The following is a 19,370-nucleotide window of genomic DNA, read 5'->3' as shown; positions in this document are numbered from 1 at the left end:
AGGTTCATCACCATCTGAGTGAAGAAGTTTCTCCTCATCTCGGTCCTAAATGGCGTATCCTGTATCATGAGATTGTGACCCCCTTGTTCTAGACACCTCAGCCAGAGGAAACATCATCCCTGCATCCAGTCTGTCCGGTCCTGTCAGAATTTTATGCATTTCAATGAGATTCCCTCTCATTCTTTTAAACTCCAGTGAATACAGGCTTAGTTGGCCCAATCTCTCCTCATACGACAATCCTGCCAACCCAGAAATCAGTCTGTTGAACCTTTGCTGCACTCCCTGTAGGCATGTATATCCTTTCTTAGATAAGGAAACCAAAACAACCCACAATACTCCAGGTGTGGTCTCACCAAGGCCCTGTACAGCTGCAGTAAGACATCCTTGTTCCTGTATTCAAACCCTCTTGCAATGAAGGCCAACATACCATTTGCCTTCTTAGCTGCTTGCTGCACCTGCTTGCTTGCTTTCAGTGATTGGTGTAGAAGGACACCCAGGTCCCTTTGTACATCAACATTTCCCCATCTATCACCATTTAAATAATACTCTGCCATTCTGTTTTTTCCTACCCAAGTGGATAACTTCATACTTATCCACATTATACTGCATCTGCCATGTATTTGCCCACTTGCTCAACTTGTCTAAATCACCTTGAAGCCTCTTAACACGCTGCTCATCACTCACATTCCCACCTAGTTTTATGTCATCAGCAAACTTGATGATTTGGTTCCTTCATCCAAATTATTGACATGTATTGTGAATAGCTGGGGTCCAAGCACTGATCCTTGTGGTCCTCCACTCGTCACCGCCTGCCATTCCGAAAAAGACCCATTTATTCCTATTCTCTATTTCCTGTCTGCTAACCAATTCTCAATCCATCCCAATATATTACCCCCAATCCCATCTGCTTTAATTTTGCACACTAACCTCTTATGTGGGACTTTATCAAAAGCTTTCTGAAAATCCAAATACACCACATCCACTGGTTCTCCCTTACCTATTCTGTTAGTTACATCCTCAAAAACTCAAGTAGGTTTGTCAAAAATTATTTCCCTTGCATAAATCCACATTGACTTTGTCTAATCCCATTCATTATTTCTAAGTGTCCTGCTATCGCATCCTTTATAATAGACTATAATTTTCCTTACCACTGACGTTAGGCTACCTGGTCTGTAATTCCCTTTTTTTTCCCACCTTCCTTATTTAAATAGTTAAATTCTCACAGTTCAGACCTGCTCTTCAGGTCTTCTCTGCAGACCTTGTGTTTCACACACCTAGGCTACCGAAATCTGAGTTGAGTGAAGGTAGCTGAGGATTTAAATGGCCAGCAGCCTCCGTAAAGCATGCATGCGCGAAAAACTCCCTGCCCCCCCCTCTATTCCCACCCCTGCAAAAATGGACATTTCTGTGTTCAGGGGCGGGATTTATGATTTTTAGCCACTACTACCATTTTCCTCTCAAACCTAGACTGTAGAATACTGCTCTTTATTCTTCAGCCTACTCAAACCTTTCTTTCTCACTCTACTTCTTAATAATTTATACTTCTAAAATACATGTGCTAATTTGAATTATCATAAGAGATGACCACATTCAGAATACTTACTGAAGAATAATATACTGCAATGTGAGGTTGACAGTATTTAACATTTTGAGGAGACCATTTTAGTTTGCCATTTTTAGTTAGTTTTAGTTTAGTTATCATAAAACCCTACTCCATGTCTTGCCCCATATGCCTGAGGTAAACCTGTGTTGTAATATAACTTAAGGTATATGGATGATAAATTTTGGAAGCCAGAAACTTTGGATAAGTCCTAAGTTTCCCACTGGAGGTGAAACATTTTTAGTTGGTGGACAAGATTGCAATTTTTAACAATTGCGTTTTCTCTTGGTGGAACCATAAGGAATTCTAAACATTTCACATCTGTCTTGCCCGTCTCCCATGGGATCTAGGGTCAGCCCAGCAAAATTTGACACTTGTTACGTATATAACTGGTGAACACATGGTTCCTCAAAAAGCTTACATTCAGCCTTAAAGCAGTTGACAAAAGAAAGAATGTTTGGAAGTACTTATATATAATAGCGCAGGGGTATAACTTGCCAGTAAAAGAATGAACAGTGATTGAAGTTTCCAAATGTCTGGTCCGAAATACATTATTGGAGGTAGCAATCATTCTGAAATAGATAGTTTTAAATCTCTGTTGGTGCACATTTAATAAACTTTAGAAGGTCGTGCAAAGAGCCAAAGTGCATGGCTCATTGGAAGGTAAATGCATTCTCAAGGGCATTTATTTTAGCTGTTATGTTCATCTACAATTGAGACCTTTTATAAGATGAATTAATATTGAGTGCAATTATATACAGTATTTGCCAAAAGTTTAGGCGCTCTGGCAAAGAAATTACATACCTCTTCCTCCTAGTTATGTTACAATTTGGCTTTCTTGGGTTCATTGCACCAAATAATATTAAGGCTGGAGGTGAATTTTCCTCTGGGTACGTATGTGAGTTTCAGTACACAAATGGCCACATTTTGAATTTTTTGAAGGAAGTTCCTTCCCATTGCCAACCCCATTCTGGCCTTTATGTGATTTGGAAATGCCTTGTATGGAAAACGCACTGCTCCCCCACCCCCCACCCCATCCCTGCTGAGGTCCAGTTACCCATTTTAAATGGGGGGCAAATTGGATTTCCTTCCGCAAACCATTTTCATCTGGTGATGCAGGGTTTTGGAAGTCCATTAAAAGCACACCAGGTTTGAAAGTTATGAGTTTGAAAGTTTGCTTGCTGAGGAGTTGGGAACATTCTGAAAGGTAAGTGTAAAATGTCCCTCAAATGTCACTATTATTTACTGTTTTATAATGTAGATGTGTTTTTAATGCAGTAATTCATCATAGGGATCTGTCTTGCAAAGATAAATTGACCCTTACATTGACCAGCATTGTGTAAATGTTCACATACATTACAGTACTTTTCCAATGGTGAAAGTACCATAATGTATTAAAAATACAAAAAAAGTTACCTTCTGTTATACTTCTGTGCTCTAATTTAATTGGACCAGCAGATCTGGCTGTTTTAAAAAAACCTCTGCTTCTGAAGGTAGAAAAAATGGTCTGCACCTGCTCCCTCTCTAATGATTGACAAGAACGCTGATTTGAAATGGAAATGGATATGTTTTATGTCAGTGGAGCTGGAAGCTTTTGTTATGATAGATGTTTAATTACAAGTGCTTGGCTGGGTTTCAAAGGATTTAGTTTAGCAGGTGGTCTTATTGATCCAAGGTCTATTGAAACTTTTATGAGCCTATTATAACAGAATGCATCTTTAATGTGGTTTCTTGTTTGTTTACAAACCTAATAGGCGCTTAAAGGATTTCAACTATTTTTCCCCTTGTTTTTTTCAGTCCAGCATCAATGACAGTGAGTGTGAATTCAGGGTTTTGATGCAGCGTCTAATGGCCATACCATAAGACCATAAGACATAGGAGCAGAAATTAGACCATTCGGCCCATCGAGTCTGCTCCGCCATTCAATCGTGGCTGATAAGTTTCTCAACCCCATTCTCCCACCTTCTCCCCGTAACCTTTGATCCCCTTACCAATCAAGAACCTATCTATCTCAGTCTTAAATACACTCAATGGCAATGAATTCCATAGATTCACCACTCTCTGGCTAAAGAGGTTTCTCCTCATCTCTGTTCTAAAAGGTCTTACCTTTACTCTGAGGCTGTGCCCTCGGGTCCTAGTCTCTCCTACTAATGGAAACATCTTCCCCACGTCCACTCTATCCAGGCCTTTCAGTGTTCTGTAAGTTTCAATCAGATCCCCCCTCATCCTTCTAAACTCCATCGAGTATAGACCCAGAGTCCTCAAACGTTGCTTATATGTTAAGCCTTTCATTCCTGGGATCATTCTCGTGAAGCTCCTCTGGACCCTCTCCAGGGCCAGAACATCCTTCCTGAGATACGGGGCCCAAAATTGCTCACAATATTCTAAATGTGGTCTGACCAGAGCCTTATAAAGCCTCAGCAGCACATCCCTGCTTTTATATTCTAGTCCTCTCAAAATAAAAGCCAACATTGCATTTGCCTTCCTAACTACCGCGTCAACCTGCAAGTTAACCTTAAGAGAATCCTGGACTAGGACTCCCAAGTCCCTTTGCACTCCAGATTTCTGGATTCTCTCCCCATTTAGAAAATAGTCTATGCCTCTATTCTTCCTACCAAAGTGCATGACCTCACAGTTCCCCACGTTGTATTCCATCTGCCACTTCTTTGCCCATTCTCCTAACCTGTCCAAATCCTTCTGCAGCCTCCCCGCCTCCTCAATACTACCTGTCCCTCCACCTATCTTTGTATCATCTGCAAACTTAGCCAGAATGCCCTCAGTTCCTTCATCTAGATCATTAATGTATTTTCTTAGATTGTTAGAGGTTTTATGATTTTCCAATTATTTTAAAATAATTCCCATTTGCTATTGCATGGCTCCTGAGAACTGTACATAGTGCATACTGGGTGAGTGGCTATGGATGATACACTGGGGACATAGAGTTGTTATGGAGTGGCATAGGGGGTGAGTGGGGCGAGGTTTAGGAGCCTTTTAACAATGTTAGGAGCTGGGCTGCTGCATTGGAGAACTGAGGCGAGGCTTCTAACTGACTTGCCTCTGCACCATCGCAGCTTGCAAAATGCACTGCAAATCCAATGCCTGTGTGAAAAGACAAAAATCCCTCTTAAAGTCACACTTGGGTCGAGTGTTCATTTTGTGAAGTGGGAAAGTGTGCAGGTCAAGTTTTCCCGAACCCAGATGAAAATTCGGCCCTAGGTCTTCATTATTCAACTGATAGCCAATGTAGGCCCAAGTTGCTGATAAAAGGCTTGCCTCTAACTTGAAAGTTTGTGGAGTCAGTGGGAGTGTGTTTCATTTGCATGAAGCAGACAGTTGCAAGTATTATTCTAGATGCATATCTGCCACCTGCTTGCTCACATCTGACAGAAACTCTGTCATAGCTTGACCAGGAGGAAGACATGTCCAGAACCTCCAACCAACCCTTATGGCAGCAATGGTCCTGCCAATCATACCTCAAGTTGAGGAAGCCAATCTGAAAATGCATTTTTTAAATTTTTAAATGAAAACTGTGTTTGTACCACTTGTCAGGCGCGTCCCAACAGCTGCAGCTCCCATATACATTGTGGAGGCCCAAGCCTTTACAACTCCCAGCTTAGGCAGTTTCTACCCCCATCTCCTGGCTGTCACTTTACTAGTAAGGGGCAGACATAAGTTCTTCCCCTCACAAGACATTGAGAAAACTCCTGAAAACCAGATACTCAGGAGAACCAAGTCTCCACATTTCTGCCATCAGAGTCATGGAAGAAGAATGGCAAAATCCCAATATATCTGCAGTTGGAATTGTTTTCCAGTTTATAAATCACATGAGCAAGGAATTTATCTAGCTGGATTTTCATGTAGGCAGAGCTCAGCCAGATGTCACCTGATGTCAGCGTGACAGAGATTTCTGGAGGTAATCGATTGTGATTCCCTTTACAAGATTTTTAAAAATTCTTATTGAGACTTGCAATATGTTCACTGAAATACTGTCAGCTTTCATGCATGTGATTTTTTGTCAGACACCCCACCCACAGAGGAACTGCAACTGGAATGGTCTCCCCAATGGGCCTATCCTGGTCCTACAAAATAATGGCAGAGGAGGGGGAGCGGCAGGAACATGAGGATCTGTGAATGAGCAGCCATGGCAGGAGATTTATAGGCCGGAATTTTACAGCCCCCATTGCGGTGGGGTCAGGACCATAAAATGTGGCGAGCCATTCAAAACTCCATCAACTTCGGCGGGGATGTAAAATCCCACTGCCGTAAAATTCCGCCCATAAGAAGATGCTGGATTCAGGAAAGGTAAGCAACCATCTCAGAAGGCAATTAACAGATTCAACTGGTTAACCTGTCATAGAAAATTCCAAGTGCTTCACTGACGTTTTAGAGAAAATGAACACAGTGTTTTAATATGGAAAGGACAATTAGAGGCAGAGACTGAACTTGTCAAAATATGATCTCCTAATGTCACTGAACCTGAAGTGCACTAAAATCCGCTCACTTTCATTTTAATGGAGAATAGGTAATTGTGGGCATCCTTGCACTGACTCTGTGGGTTTCAGTGAGAGTGCAGCAATAACCATTCCAGAAGATAATTACCTTTTCCTTTCATCTTGGCAGTAAAAAAGATGAAATTCATTTTCAACTGAGGGGATTGAAAATGGTACTCATTACTCAACATCCTGTTACACAGCTAGTCTAGTTCCCATAGTTAGTGAGTTATCCTCATTAATTCTATACAACTTCATTAATTTAAATTTAAGGTTTACAGTGAAGTACATGTAGAATTCTACATGGAAAGTTAACCAGCTAAAATCCATTAATTGCCTTCTGAGATTTTTTTTGTCTTTCCTCCTGCTAAATGCCGACATCAATACTTCCAGACTGTAAGTTAATGAGCTTGTCATAATTCCAATTCTTGATGGTGTTCTACTATTTTGTCTATTGCCCTTTGACCTTGCTCCACCCTACCTCAGCAGTCTCTACCAAGCCCGAGTCCTTTCTTATACACTCTACTCCTTAAATATCGGCCACTTCTTCAGCCACTATTCCCCACCCAATGGAACTTCTTCCCTAGTTACCTTAATTAACTCTGCCTTGCCACCAAGCCATTTTCCAAATACTCCTAAAAAAAACTTTTATTTCATGAGTTCTTGGTTCTCCCATGTATTTTTCTCTATTTTCTTTATTTTCCGCCCAGTTGTCATTATTTGCTTTTTCTTTATCCTGTAAAACAAGCAGACACCTTTCCAGAAGTGTTACATTATTGTCACTTGATGCAATTCAACGACCAGAATGAAAGGAATAATTGACATCTATAAATATTTTCAAAAATCTTGTAGTTAGATGCTGAGATAGCAATAGAACCCCAGCACAACATTTAGCAATGTTAATATATGCAAAACTCAACAGCAGACTCCTTCATACTACAAGCCTGGTCTCCTCAACCAACATCACTAAAAACTAATTATCCAGTCATGTCTCTCATTGCTGTTTGTGCAAATTGGCTGTTTCCTACAATACAACAGTCAATATACTTAAAGGGCTGGATTTTACAGCTCCTTGCTGGGTGTGATTTTGGTGGGGGGAGTAAGATAGGTTGGGTGACTAGCCCACCACCTTCCAGCCCACCCCAAACTGAACGTTAGTTGGGCAAGTGCCAAATCAGGCAGCCTCCATATTTAACTAAAAAGAAAGGCTTTAAGGGAAGGACACAACATCTGTGGCTAACTAGAGAGGTTAAAGATTGTATCAAATCTAAAGAAAAAGGGCATAATTCCGCAAATGTCAGTGGCAGGTCAGAAGACTGGACAGAAAATAAAGGACAGCAAAGTATGACTAAAAGTTTAATCAGGAGGGAGAAATTAGATGACAAGAGAATGCTAGCTAGAAATATAAAAAACATACAGTAAGAGTTTCTACAGGCACTTAGGAAGGAAAAGAGTAAGCAGTGAGTGTTGGTCCTTTAGAGTGTGAGAATGTGGAATTAATAATGGAAAATAAGGAAATGACAGATGAACTGAACAGATATTTTGTGACTGTTTTCACTGTACAGGATACAAATACATCCTAGAAATAATTGTGAATCAGGAGGTAAAAGGGAGGGAGGAACTTGAAACAAGGGGAAGGATACTGAGAAAATTATTAGAACTAAAAGCTGACAAGTCCCCAGGTCCTAGGAGAAGAGGCTGCTGAGATAGTAGATGCATTAGTTTTCATTTTCCAAAATTCCCTAGATTCTGGAAAAGTCCCATCGGGTTGGAAAATAGTGAATGTGACTCTTCTATTCAAGAAAAGAGGGAGTCAGAAAGCAGGAAACTACAGGCCAGTTAGCTTAACATCTGTCATAGCAAAATTTCTGGAATCTCTTATTAAGGAGGTTATAGCAGGACACTTAGAAAACTTCAGTGCAATTAAGCACAGTCAACATGGTTTTGTGAAAGGGAAATCATGTCTGACTAATTTATGAAGCTCTTTGAGGAAGTTACAAGCAACATGGATAAAGGGGAACCCATGGATGTGCTGTACTTAGATTTCCAGAGGGCATTCGGCAAGGTGCCATGTCAAAGGCTACTACACAAAATAAGAGCTCATGGTGCAGGGGGTAACATATTAACATGGATAGAGGACTGATTAGTTAACAGGAAAAAAGAGAGCAGACATAAGTGGGTCATTTTCAGGTTGGCGAGATTAGAAGAGTGGAGTGGCGCAGGGAACAGTGTCGGAACCTCAACTATTTACAATTTATATCAATGACTTGGATGAAGGGAATGCATGTATGGTTGCTAAATTTGCTGATGACACAAAGATGAGTAGGAAAGTAAGTTGTGAAGAGGACATAAGGGGCAGAATTTTCTGCCTTCCGGGCGGGCGGGTGGGCCTGACCCAATCTCCGGCGGGTGGGGAGCTGATCCCCACTGGAGAAGCGGACCCTGCCGCCATTTTACGTGGGCGGGAAGCGCTATACGCTTCCTGTGTGGGTGGGGGGGTATTCCCCAAAAGCGAGAGTGCGCTCTTTTGCGCATGCGTACGAAAGAGCGCACATCTCCCTGAGGCTAAGTGCTGCCTCAGGGAGATCACTTACACGTTGAAAAATATTAAAAATAGAAAAAAAAACCTTAACATGTCCCCCTCATGTGACAATGTCACATGAGATGGGAGGTGTTCATAATCTACACTAAAACGTTATTAAACTTTTTAAATCCCTACACGAAACCTCATCCCGCCGGTGGATGAGGTTTCATGTGTTCTCTAGTTGTTGCCAGGGCTCCTGGCCTGCCCACCAACCTTAAGGTTGGATGGGCATGTCCTTTAATTGTTTCAATGACCCTGCCAATGGCCTCAATTGGGCATTGACAGGTTGGCGGGCGCACAGCTGATTTTGTTGCACCCCCGCCTTCCTGAAGATTTAAATGGGGCGGGATGATGTCGGGGGTTTCCCCCGATGTCATCCCGCATCATTTTGCACATCGGCGAGCGGGTCCCGCCCCCTGCTCGCCGACAGCAAAATTCAGCCCAATGAGTCTGCAAAGCGACATAGATAGCTTAGGTGAGTGGGCAAAAATTTGGCAGATGGAGTATAATGTGGGAAACTGTGAACTTGTCCACTTTGGCAGGAAGGATAGAAAAGCAGCATATTATTTAAATGGAGAGAGATTGCACAACTCTGCAGTATAGAGGGATCCTAGTGGTCTGGTACATGAATCAGGAAAAGTTAACATGCAGGTACAGGGAGTGATTAGGGAGGCAAATAGAATATTGTCGTTTATTGCAAGGGGAATGGAATATAAAAGTTGGGATAAAAATAGAAAATGCTGGAAAAACTCAGCAGGTCTAACAGCATCTGTGGAGAGAGAAAAAACAGAGTTAACATTTCGAGTCCTTATGACTCTTCTTCAGAGCTGGGATGTTTTCAAGTTGGGATGTTTTGCTATGTTGTACAGGGCACTAGTGAGACCACATCTAGAGTGCTATGTACAGTTTTGTCTCCTTATTTAAGAAAGGATATAAATGCATTAGAAGCAGTTCAGAGAAGGGTGACTCAACTGAGACCTGGGATGGGGAGGGTTATCTTACGAGGAAGGGTTGGACAGGCTAGGCCAGTATCCATTGGAGTTTAGATTGAAGATTGAGAGGTGATCTTACTGAAATATACATGATCTTGAGCGGACTTGACAGGGTGGATAATGAAGGGATGTTTCTCCTTGTGGGAGAGACTAGAACTAAGGGACACAGTTTAAATACAATGGGTCTCCCATTTAAGGCAGAGATGAGAAGAATTTTTTTTCTCTCAGAGGATCGTGAATCTTTGGAACTTTCTTCCCCAGACAGTGTTGGATCAGGGTCAATGAGTATTTTTAGGGCAGGGATAGTTAGATTCTTGACTAAGAAGGGAGTCAAAGGTTATTGGGGGAAGGCGGGGTGTGCAGTTGAGGCCACAATCAGATCAGCCATGATCTTACTGAATGGTGGAGCAGGCTCAAGGGGCTGAATGGCCTACTCCTGCTCCTAATTCATGACCTGAATCTTGCGATCGTCAGGTACATGCAATCGGCGGGCCCGGAAACAGACGTGAAATGCGCTATTGGCCTCAATTGGCCCCCAAACACAATTTCACACTGGCTGGCCAATTAACAGGCAGCCAGCCTGAAACGCACACTGAGAAAGGCTCAGCGCTGTTGGGGATTGGAGGGGGAGGTGCGGGAAGAGGGCAGACGCCAAGAAAAGTGAGGGTGCGAGTGGGCACTTCTAACGAGCTCCCTGAAGGCAGACAGCTGCTGCGGAGCTGCCTCAGGGAGCGACAGACCTGGTCAGATTAAATAAGGAGAAAAGAATGCAGCAAACTCTGTCTATGCAGCACATTCAAGCACCTGACAGCAGGACTACAAAAAACTTCACAGTCACCAGACACCTTTTTGTATTATATTTCACCCAGGCCATTTCAGCCCGCCCTGGATCAAGGTTGTAGCAAAAATGTGAAGCCCGCCAGGCCAACTGGCCCGTCAGCCAACCATAAAAGTGGACGGGTCATGTAATATCACGGATAGTAGGCTTTTTAGTGATTTTAATTGGCCCTTTAATTGTCAGCGGACCTGGCTCTGACTCCCGCGAGTGCCTGCCAACCTCAATATTGCATGCATGTGCGATGACATCAGGACGCACGCCTGACATCATTTCCCGCTATTTGACGTGTGTCTGAGTCGGGCGGCGCCCAACCTCGGAACACAAAATTCAGGCCCATATGTTCGTGGAAGGTTCACTCGACTGATTGCCTTGTCTTGACGGGATGAGCAGGTTATCTTATGAGGCAGGGTTGGAAGGTTGGGCCTGGATCCATTGGTATTTAGAAGAATGAGAGGTGATTTTATTGAAACATATAAGATCCTGAGGGGACTTGACAGAGTGGATGCTGAAAGGATGTTTGCCCTTGTGGGAGAAACCAGAACTAGGGGACACAGTTTAAAAAATAAGGGGTATCCCATTTAAGACGGAGATGTGGAGAATATTTTTCTCTTAGAGGGTCATGAGTCTGTGGAACTCTCTTTCTCGGAGTGGTGGACGCAAGATCATTGACTACTTTTAAGGCAGAGGTAGATAGATTCTTGACTACCAAGAGAATCAAAGGGTATTGGGGGTAGGCAGGAAAGTGGTGTTGAGGCCACAATCAGATCAGCCATGATCTTAGTGAATGGTGGAGCAGGCTCGAGGGGCGAAATGGCCTACTCCTGCTCCTAATTCATATGTTTGCAAAAAATTAGGCTTGTTTGCAAGTAGATGGATTGTCCCCACCTCCCATGCCCCCAGAATCAAAGTCGGTGAAGAGCTAACTCACTCCATGCCAGCCCACCTCACAGCCATAACATGCAGAGGGCGGGCTAAATAGGCTGCCACTCGGACTTCCAACCTTCACTCAGGATGAAGTCCTGCCCTCAGGAGCTGCCAGCCAATCGAATTGGCTGGCAGCTCCAGCAGTCCTAGCAATGCCAAGAGCTCATTAGTGGGCAGTGCCAGGACTGCAAGTAGGCCCCAGAAAAAGACCCATGTGTCCTGGGGCATGGTAGGTATGGGGTTTGGGTGGGGAGGGTTTGGTCAGTTTGGGGGCTGCAGGGAGGGTGGGAGCAATGGGTTTTACAGAGCAGGCAAGAAGGAGGGAAGTGGGGGTTAGTATCTTAGGGGGAGTGGGCAGGCCATTTTATATGGCCCAGATGAATAAAGGTGGAACGGAAGGGAATTACCTCATTCAGGGGGTGCCCTGTGTGCATTGGGGGCAATGCCAAGATGTCACACCCCCTTCCTTCCTTGCCACCTGCTCTCCAAAACCCTACACCCCCCCACCCCTCACCCTGGGATCTCTGATCCCTCCCTGCCCTAACAGCCCAGGGCTTACCTTTTGCTCTCCTCCATTCTCCTCCCTGCAGTCCCAGCAGCGCCCTCTACTGAGATCTGGCGCTGCCGGGACTGTTTGAGCTGCCAGCCAATCAGTTGGTATCTCTCGACAGTGGCACTTCCTCCCACTTAGGGGCGGAAGCCCCAATCTCACCATGGTAAGCCTGCGCCCCTGCGTGTTATGGCTGCAGGGCAGGCTTCCTTCCAGTGTGGCATCTGCCGACCAACTTTACTTCCGCAAGTTGTTGGGGAGGTGTGCGGTGTGGCGGGTGAGTAATCCAGCTCCAAAAGTACTTAACAGGCTATTTAAAGCACTTTGGGGCAGCCTGGGGCTGTGAAAAGTAAATTCATTCTTTCTTTCAGGGCAGTGAGTTGAGAGTGTCACTCTCCCAAATTTACTCAAGGTGTTGGTCTTTTACCTGAACTAGTAGCAGGGTACACAGAGGCTGGTTGCGAATGGACAGAAAAGCTATGACAAAATTGCCAGTGTGCTCAGCAGCAAAATTAAATATTTTGAAATAAAATGAGGTATGTCATGACATCATGACTGCAGTAGCATCATGAAAGCACCTTTGAATTGTGCTTTTAGCACACGGGATTAAGCTGTCAGCAAGCACCATGACCCAATGAAAAATGGGTCTCCTTATCTATCAGTCTAAATCCAGCAGTTTTACTTTCACCTGACTGCTAGCTGCACAAGACCCAGTCTACAGCAGCTGAGCACGGCAATAAAGGTTACAAAGAGGGAATCTTTGCCCCGCCTTACTGTAAAAGGTTTTAATCTATTTTAATAAAAATATTTTAACATGTTTCATTTCTAAAAGAATAATGTTCTGTTTTGGTATGTTGCCTTTTTAAATATGGGGCAGAACAAGGACTATGATAAATTGGTGTCCTCCATCTTTTCAGTCAATTCTTCCTTAGGGGAACACTCAGCTGGCTTCACTCAGAACTCTGCCCCTGGCGTCTTGTTACGAAACCATCTTTTCACTCCCTAGACGAAAAAAATGCCTGCAATGTATGCTAACCCATGCATTGCAGGCTACTCACATAATACAGAAATGAGGACGGGCAACAAAAACAATGTTATGTCTTTTAGTCTCAAGAGGGGAGGCATGAGCTAAAGCAATAATGTGAAGAGACATAGAATGGCAATTTGCATTGTTGCTTTAGTCCTTGGCTAGAATATAAATATTTCATTCTTCAAAGGATAATGTAAAACACAGTCCTATTCATCAGCCCAATGCTGAAACTTGAGGTCTACTTAATGGTTTTAGAAATAGGTCTTACAGTTTTTAGGTACTGCAGAATTTCAATGATGTGTGGTGCTCAAAATAATGTGAGTAAAAGCATAGTAGGTAATTAACAAATGATAAATTAAATCTTTTATTAGTTTGTGAACTATATACATGAATTGTGCACAATTCAGTGAAGGTACTGACATCATAGATTCCTTTACTTGCTGTGTCACACCTCACCAGGATTACTGGCAATACAGCACTTCAGTCGTTAACTGCTGCTTATCAATCAAATGTTAGAAGTTGGGAAAAGCAGAAATATGTATTTCGGTAGCTGGAGGAATGACTTGTGTCATGGACTACAACACCCTTTAACTATTACTATATGTTTAAGTGGTCAAACACTGACGCAAAATCTATTGAACATAGATATTGCTGTAATTGTGACATTACATATTTAAGTGTTTCAGTTGATGGGAGAGGTGGTCATGAGTGCAGACTCTGCCAGAAGACTAAGCACCTAACCTAGCAGATAATACAAAAGCACTGTCACCTCTTGAGTCGGAGTACTGGGCAAGTGCTGCATTGTCCTTCATTAATCCAAGGTCTCCTGGATTGGTAACTCAAGTCAATATAAAAGGTCACAAGAGCGAGATGCTCTCATAATATCCTGACAAACAATGCTTCCTGAAATAAACAGATTAACTAACCATTCTTCTGCAATCCTGTGTACAAAATGGGGGCTACATTTGCCTGCATAACAGTGACTACACTTAAGTACTTCATTGCATGTGAAACACTTAGGGACATTTCTAGGTGATGTGATAGGATGCTACATAAATGCAAGTTTTTCTTTTGAATTGGAGTATATCTCTGTGTCTAAATTTTATACTTACATGTAAATTACACAGATAAAAGCCACTTTCTTTTTACCATAATGGATCTAGAAATTAGTTTTTCAAAATCTAGACAAAGCCATGTTAATGAATTGAGCTTTAGAACGAAAGTGTTGTTTTACTTCATTTCTTACCATTTGCTGCTCTCCAGGTCTGAATTAACATATTTGGCTGTGAAATTACTACTTAAGTGGTTTAAGGTACTTAGGACATATAAATAAGTAATATTAGGAGAAGGGAGAGAAAACTAGCCAAGGCTCTCATCTAGCAATCCCTTGTCCCCCAAAATGCATGTGTGTAGACTTAAGGCAAAGACAGCATTCAGCTTAGCTGCAATGCTCACCATACTTTATATGCTGCTCACAGTCCCTGTGTTCAATCACACATGAAGAATGACCACTATTGGCTCTGATGGTACTCACTCTATTCAAGCAGAGTCATTGCCTTCACCTTCACAGGAGGAGAGAGAAGTAAAAAATCTTTTTTTTCAAAAAAGGAAATAGCGAAAGGCACAGGAGTTTTCAACACATGACACACAAAAATAAAAGGAAATACATTAACCCATTTTTCCATTTCAAATGCTGACCAAAACATATGCTCTTCCAGCATTTTTTGTTTGCATCTTAGATTTAAATTGTTATACACAACAGCTGTTTACCTTGATTGCAGCTGCTGAGAAGCTTATGAAGATTTATTTCCAAGATTTCTTTTAAAGACTGGTTTACAACAGAACTTTTTAATGTATAGGCAAATGATCAACAAAAAACTTACTTCCTAAAATGCCCACCTATTGCCGGTTACTCAAATGGGTCCACTGCCGAGAAGGAAAACATAGCAATACTGCAGAATAATCAATCTAATAATCTTTGCTTCTACAGAAACAGTTTGTCTTCTGCCTATAGAATATCATTTTGCAAAGCTGTGATCTTCAGACTCCCTACCAGTAATGATCGACTGTTTGACTTCTCTATAAGACAAAGAGCCAGGATAATTCCCCATTTTAAATATGATCTACAATCCCCACTGTGTGAGATTGATATTATTCTCAACAAGACATTAGCTTTCAATTTATATTGTAGATTGGAATTTACTGTCCGCAACATTTAGCTACTGGAGGTCTCCAATGCAGTTGTTGAGTGGCATTAATAGAATATGCTGCTGTGGCAAATCATTATCTGGGTGGAAGGAATTTTAAAAGACTCAGAGCACCAATGTTTGTGCTATTGTGTGCGTGTGAATGTTCATAGATATAGAAAGTATACATCTATTCATTTCAAGTTTTATTATACATTGTTTGGCTTTAACTATTTGCATGTATAGATATTTAGTTAATATGCAGTTACAAATAGAGTACATGAGGTGCATGAGGTGGCATGGGTTGTCCTGGATCAGGCATGGGGAGTATGTGGGGTGTGAGGGGGAGTGCTGGAGGGCTGTCTTTGTTTTATTCCTTGTTTCACAGTGCTGGAGCACTGAGATGGGCCTTTTAGCCCAGCTTGCCTCCTCACCTAGCAGCACCTGTGCTGCCTCCAAATTATATCCAGGGTGGTGGCCCACCCCTTCCTGGAATGAAAATCCAACCATCCGAGGCACTTTTTCTTGGGTCAGGTTTGTGGAGTTGGGAATTGTCCTGACTATGTGCTCTTAACCTGGTAGAAAAAATTCAGGCCCTAATATTTCAAGAGAAAATCCAAGCCTCCTTTCAAAGATCAGACTCTTAAAAATGATTAAAATGTAACACTGCTATGAGAAATGGCAAGGCACCAATATTATAATGAGTACCGATTTCAAGCTGATTTTGGCCATATATTAGAGTTTAAATTTATGAGGAGTCTAAATAGGTTTTATCTGTAATTTCATCGTAATCCCCATTGGACATATTATGTGCTAAATTGAAGAGTTTACTCTGGTACAAATAGCGAAAATTATTTAACCTGTGAAATTGCCTTAATCATGGCTGTGAAGTACTGTGGACTGGTGAATGGAGAAGAAGGGAGGTCCAGATAATCATTTTTAAGAGTCTGATCTTTGAAAGGAGGCTTGGATTTTCTCTTGAAATATTAGGGCCTGAATTTTTTCTACCAGGTTAAGAGCACATAGTCAGGACAATTCCCAACTCCACAAACCTGACCCAAGAAAAAGTGCCTCGGATGGTTGGATTTTCATTCCAGGAAGGGGTGGGCCACCACCCTGGATATAATTTGGAGGCAGCACAGGTGCTGCTAGGTGAGGAGGCAAGCTGGGCTAAAAGGCCCATCTCAGTGCTCCAGCACTGTGAAACAAGGAATAAAACAAAGACAGCCCTCCAGCACTCCCCCTCACACCCCACATACTCCCCATGCCTGATCCAGGACAACCCATGCCACCTCATGCACCCAGCCAACCCCCATGACCCCTCATATGCTCTGTGCCAACCTATATGTCACCACCTATCCACATGGCCCTTTATAGCCCCTATGCCAACCTATGCCCCTCTACCCAGCCCATGGCCCTTTAAAGCCCCTTAGTGCCAGCACATACCAACCCATGCCCTCCACCCTTGCAGCCTCCATGCCAACTCACCCAGTATCCACCATGGGCAGATTACAGGACCCATGCTGAGATCAAATAAAGTGTCTACTGATGAATTCACTATTTAAAAGAAACACTCTCATTGATAAAAACCCATTCACTAGATCTAACCTCATTTAATCCCTTATAAGAACAAGCATTTGTATTCATAGTCCCGCTTCAAAGACCTTATAAGCACTTGGATCTGTCAATCAAACCAAACTGACACACATCCCTCTGCAACAATGATAGGGTGTAAAATCAGTCATGCAGCACTAATCACGTAATGATAACCCTCAGCCTTATAACAACAGACAGAGTAAAATAGCAAGCACTGACTTTTTCAACTCTGCAGACAGATTTTTGAAATATTTAAAAGGCAGGAGATTTCAATATCTTGACAGCTCCCTTTGATAGTTCCAATGAGTTTATCCGCTTTCTACACACATTCATGTCCACTTTTACCACAGGGCACTTGGCCCCTCCCAAAGGGCACCTTCCTTTCCTAAAGGTGTCCTGGGGCCATATCAAAAAGGGTAACTTACTTCTCCAAAGAAATGTGATAAGTTTAAATGTTCTCCTGCTGGTTGTAACATGCACACATATTTTCCACTTCATGCGAAAATTAAATCAGACTGAAGGCAGCTGCACTTTCTTTTATTCATTCAGGGAATATGGCATCACTGGCTAGGCCAGCATTTATATACATCCCTAATTGCCCTTGAAATGATGGTGGTGAGCTGTCTTTTTGAACTGCTGCAGTCCATTTGGTGTAGGCACACCCACAGTGCTGTTAGGGAGGAGTTCCAGGATTTTGACCCAGTGATAGTGAAGGAACGGCAATATATTTCCAAGTCAGGATGGTGAGTGGCTTGGAGGGGTAACTTCCAGGTTGTGATGTTCCCATGCGTCTGCTGCCCATGATGATACTGGTCATGGGTTTGAAAGGTCCTGTCTAAAGAGGCTTGGTGAGTTGCTGCAGTGCATCTTGTAGATGGTAATGGTAGATGGTAGGCTGCCAATGTGCATCAGTGGTAGAGGCACTGAATGTTTGTGGCTGGGGTGCCAATCAAGCGGGCTGCTTTGTCCTGGATGGTGTCAAACTTCATGAATGTTGTTGGAGCTGCACTCATCCAGGCAAATGGAGAGTGTTCCATCACACTCCTAACTTGTGCCTTGTAGATGGTGGACAGGGAGTCAGAAAGTGAATTACTCACTGCAGGATTCCTAGCCTCTGACCTGCTCTTGTTGCCACAGTATTTATATAGCTCGTCCAGTTCAGCTTCTGCTCAATGGTAACCCACAGGATGTTGATAGTGGGGGATTCAGTAATGATAATGCCATTGGATGTCAAGGGGCGGTGGTTAGGTTCTCTCTTGTTGGAGATGGTCATTGCCTGACACTTGTGTGGCGTGAATATTTTACTCGCCACTTGTCAGCCCAAGCCTGGATATTGTCCAGGTCTTGCTGCATTTGGACATGGACTGCTTCAGTATTTGAGGAGCCGCAAATGGTGCTGAACATTGTGCAATCATCAACAAACATCCCCAATTCTGACCTTTTAATGGAAGGAAGGCTATTGATGAAGCAGCTGAAGATGGTTGGGGCTAGGACACTACCTTGAGGAACTCCTGCAGTGATATTCTGGAACTGCAATGATTGACCTCCAACATTCACAGCCATCTTCCTTTGTGCTAGGTATGACTCCACCAGTGGAGAGTTCCCACCGATTCCCGTTGAACTGCAGAGGCTGTTCTGGGGCTCCTTGATGCCACACTCAGTCAAATGCTGCCTTGATGTCAAGAGCAGTCAGTCTCACCTCACCGCTGGAGTTCAGCTCTTTTGTCCGTGTTTGAACCAAGGCTACAATGAGGTCAAGAGTTGAATGCCCCTGTCAGAACCCAAACTAAGCGTCAGTGAGCAGGTTATTTCTAAGCAAGTGCCACTTGATAGCACTGTTGATGACCCCTTCTATCACTTTACTGCTTGTCCTGCTTTTTATGTACAGGAAATACATGGGCAGCTTTCAACATTGTTGGAAGATGCCAGTGTTGTAGCTGTACTAGAACAGCTTGGCGAGGGGTGCGGCAAGTTCTGGAGCACAAGTCTTCAGTACTATTGCCAGAAGATTGTCAGGGCCCAAAGCTTTTGCAGTATCCAGTGCCTTCAGCCATTTCTTGATATCATGTGGAGTGAATTGAATTGGCTGAAGACTGGCATCTGTGATACTTGGAACCTCCGGAAGAGGCTGAGATGGATCATCCACTCGGCACTTCTGGCTGAAGACTGTTGCAAATGATTCAGCCTTATCTTTTACACTGATGTGCTGGGCTTCCTCATCATTGATGATGGGGATATTTGTGAAATTTCCTCCTCCAGTGAGTTGTTTAATTGTCCACCACCATTCACGACTAGATGTGGCAGGATTGCAGAACTTGAATCTGATCTGTTGGTTGTGGAATCGCTTAGCTCTGTCCATCACTTGCTGTTTCTGCTGTTTGGCATGTATCAGTCCTTCATTTTAGCTTCACCAGGTTGACACCTCATTTTTGGGTATGCCTGGTGCTGCTCCAGGTATGCCCTCCTGCACTCTTCATTGAACCAGGATTGATTCCCTGGCTTGGAGGTAATGGTAGAGTGGGGGATATGCTGGGTCATTAGTTTACAAATTGTGGTTGAGTACAATTCTGCTGCTGCTGC

General features: G+C 43.1%; 1 long non-coding RNA gene across 1 annotated transcript in view; it reads right to left on the bottom strand.

Annotated features, from left to right (window-relative positions):
* LOC144688526 (uncharacterized) overlaps window positions 1-18,157 on the bottom strand; it is a 933,048-nt gene extending 914,891 nt beyond the window's left edge. The window contains exon 1 of the long non-coding RNA XR_013578428.1: window positions 18,117-18,157. This is a non-coding gene — a long non-coding RNA (uncharacterized LOC144688526). The remainder of the gene's footprint in view (window positions 1-18,116) is intronic.
* Between the last annotated feature and the right edge of the window lie 1,213 nt (window positions 18,158-19,370).

The sequence above is a fragment of the Cetorhinus maximus genome, chromosome 13 (genome assembly GCF_964194155.1).
Source record: "Cetorhinus maximus chromosome 13, sCetMax3.hap1.1, whole genome shotgun sequence".
Classification (NCBI taxonomy): Eukaryota; Metazoa; Chordata; class Chondrichthyes; order Lamniformes; family Cetorhinidae; genus Cetorhinus; species Cetorhinus maximus.
This window is presented reverse-complemented; position numbering and strand designations above follow the sequence as displayed.